Source organism: Carettochelys insculpta, chromosome 2 (assembly GCF_033958435.1).
Source record: "Carettochelys insculpta isolate YL-2023 chromosome 2, ASM3395843v1, whole genome shotgun sequence".
In the NCBI taxonomy this organism is placed as follows: Eukaryota; Metazoa; Chordata; order Testudines; family Carettochelyidae; genus Carettochelys; species Carettochelys insculpta.
This window is the reverse complement of record NC_134138.1, coordinates 57,743,423-57,746,084: the sequence shown is the minus strand read 5'-3', so window position 1 is coordinate 57,746,084 and position 2,662 is coordinate 57,743,423.

Genomic DNA, 2,662 nt, shown 5'->3' with positions numbered 1-2,662 from the left:
GATGGATGAATGCCTAACGGCAAATGGAGAGGAAAAGCCATTGATGAGCCAGGGCTTGTTTCAAACTGTTTACAGCACAAACCGTGTGGAACAGCAGCATACACAATGCAGACTTTAACCTAAGAATTTAAATTCGGACCACCTCTTCACATGGAAATCAGTGGAACTACATGGGGGTCACTAGGCACAGAACTTGGTTTTCTAGGTACATTCCTATTTTCCTTTATAGGGAAATAGGGGTCAAATCAAGCCCTCAATAACTACCTGTAGTAAACCCCTCATCTTTCTTTACTCTTTTGTTTAAGGGGCCAATGCCTCAGCCCTGAACCTTTTATTCCCAGGATTCCCAACCTATTGGTTGGGACCCAAACATGGGTTGCGATTAGATGTAAGAGTCACCAGCAGCTCAGAGCTGCATGTAGCTCTTAAAGAAGCCATTTGCAGCTCCTTAATGCTGCTACATCCAACAGCTATCTCATTCAATAGAGAAGGAATTATACATTACAAAGACAGCTTCTCCGTCTTTGATATTTGTAGCCCTCCCAGGCAAGCCACTTAATCGACTCTTGCAGTAAGCAATTTTCTCTCCCTCCTCTCTTCCCCCCTTTTGCCCTACGTAGCTGATGTGTCAGTTTTCATTTTTTGTTATCTTCCCCCCGCCCCCGCAGCTTCTGCGTGTGGCCTTTAAGCTGGGAGAGCAGGGGAGAGTGTTCTGAGGATCAGGGTCTTACCCGCCCCCACTACAACTGAGATCAACTATAATACACATTATTTTATTAATGTATGTCCCCTTTTCTATGAAATCACTACTATGAATACATAAACATGAGGGGGCACCATTTTATATTCTTGCCTCAGGCACAAAATTAGCTAGTTACAGCTAGTTTTTTGAATTGCCTTGAGGTCACTAAGTCTTCCTGAATTGTCACAATGGGTCACCATCTGGAAAAGGTTAGGAACTGCTGCTTTATTCTCATTAGCTTCTGTTGTAGCTGGAATCCTCATCGGGTGCCAGCACCTTGTGGAATTAAATAACAAGTGGAATACAGAAGACAGTGGGAGGCTTCTGCAAACTAAGTGGAAAGATCAATATAGCTTTCTAGCATTTTTTGCTCTCTTCTGGATACAACAGGAAAGGTATCACAGCTGGTTAAGCAGAAATCCTTGACTGGTATTTTGAATACATAGCCAGAAGCATGAAACGTTCTTTAATATTATCTTCAAGTTGAATGGTGGTTCTCCAGCATTAGCAAGTTGCTTAGGGCAGGTGTAGGCTTAAAAAGCCTCAGCAGCGCACTTGTACCACTGCAGCTGTGCCACTGTCGTGCTTCAGTGCTGCAGTGATAATTCACCTCCTCAGCAGGAAAAGCCCACCCATCATCACAGCATTGTATAGGAGGGGGAAGGGAGTTTTAGGTTGATCTACATGCTGTGGAGAGTGGGGTTTTCACTCCAGTAAGCAACATAGTTATAGGGGTGTGGGTGATGTAGACCTGGTCTTAAAATGGCAGCACCGAGGCCTCTCCCCTGAAGTATACTGTTACAAATCTTTGAGCACATCCTTTTATTCTTGAGTAGCGAAGAACCAAGAATTGTTACTTGCTGATCTCATCAGAACCTGCTCAGCATGTGGCTGTGACCTTCTCAAGCCTTGGGGCATAGTAAATTATAACTCCATGGAAAAATTACGTGGGAAAGAATGACGCATAACTAAATTTTCACTTCTTGTAAGCAAACAGATTCCCTTCACCAGGAAAATCCTTCTAACAACGAAATTAAGCTTAAATTACACTGGGGCCTGGCTGTTTTACTCCCTTTGTTTTTTTTCTCATGCTTTACTTATGAGCTGCTTAGCTCCTGCAGGAGAAAAACAGTGGCTGCCTTTGTCAAAATTAACTCTGTATTTATGGAAGAAAATCAGTTTGATTAAGCTAATTACGGCACTGGCCAACTTGTATTTATGGTATTCCAGAAGGCAATATAAACTTTAATATCGCCATTTCCCTCTTCTTGTTCAGGTTATAAAGAAGCACGCTTATCCATAAAGAAATATCACCAACGCTACTGAATTCAGCCTAAGGCCTCCATCCTGCAAATGCTTATGCAGATGCAGTTCTATTGATTGATCCAGGGATAAAGTTAAGCACAAGCAGCCAGTGCACTTTTCTTATGGAAAAGGAGGGTAGCAACTTTAGTTGAGCTCTAAGAGCTCATGATAATGACAGTTCAAGTTTCAGTTCCAGTTTTTGTTGTAATTAAGTCAAGTAGGGTAAGTTAAATCTATGACACCTAAGTTTTTTAGACTATGTGCGTCATCTGGTATTTCCGGCTGCTTGTCTTGCCCCAGTAACCTCAAACAAAAATATCAGTGTTCATGAAGTGAAATGGTTGCATTTCAAAATAGGGGATTTTAAGGATTTTTTGAAGCACTGTTTTAAATGTGAAAACTTGTGAGGTATCATTGGACCAAAGTGAAGAGACAATGTGTGGGGTTTTGTCCCTCTTGAAGCAGTCCTTATGGCTCAGCTTCACAAAAGGATTTAGGCCAGGGCTCAACTGGGCCGTGTCTACATGAGCCCCAAACTTCGAAATGGCCACGCAAATGGCCATTTCGAAGTTTACTAATGAAGTGCTGAAATGCATATTCAACGCTTCATTAGCA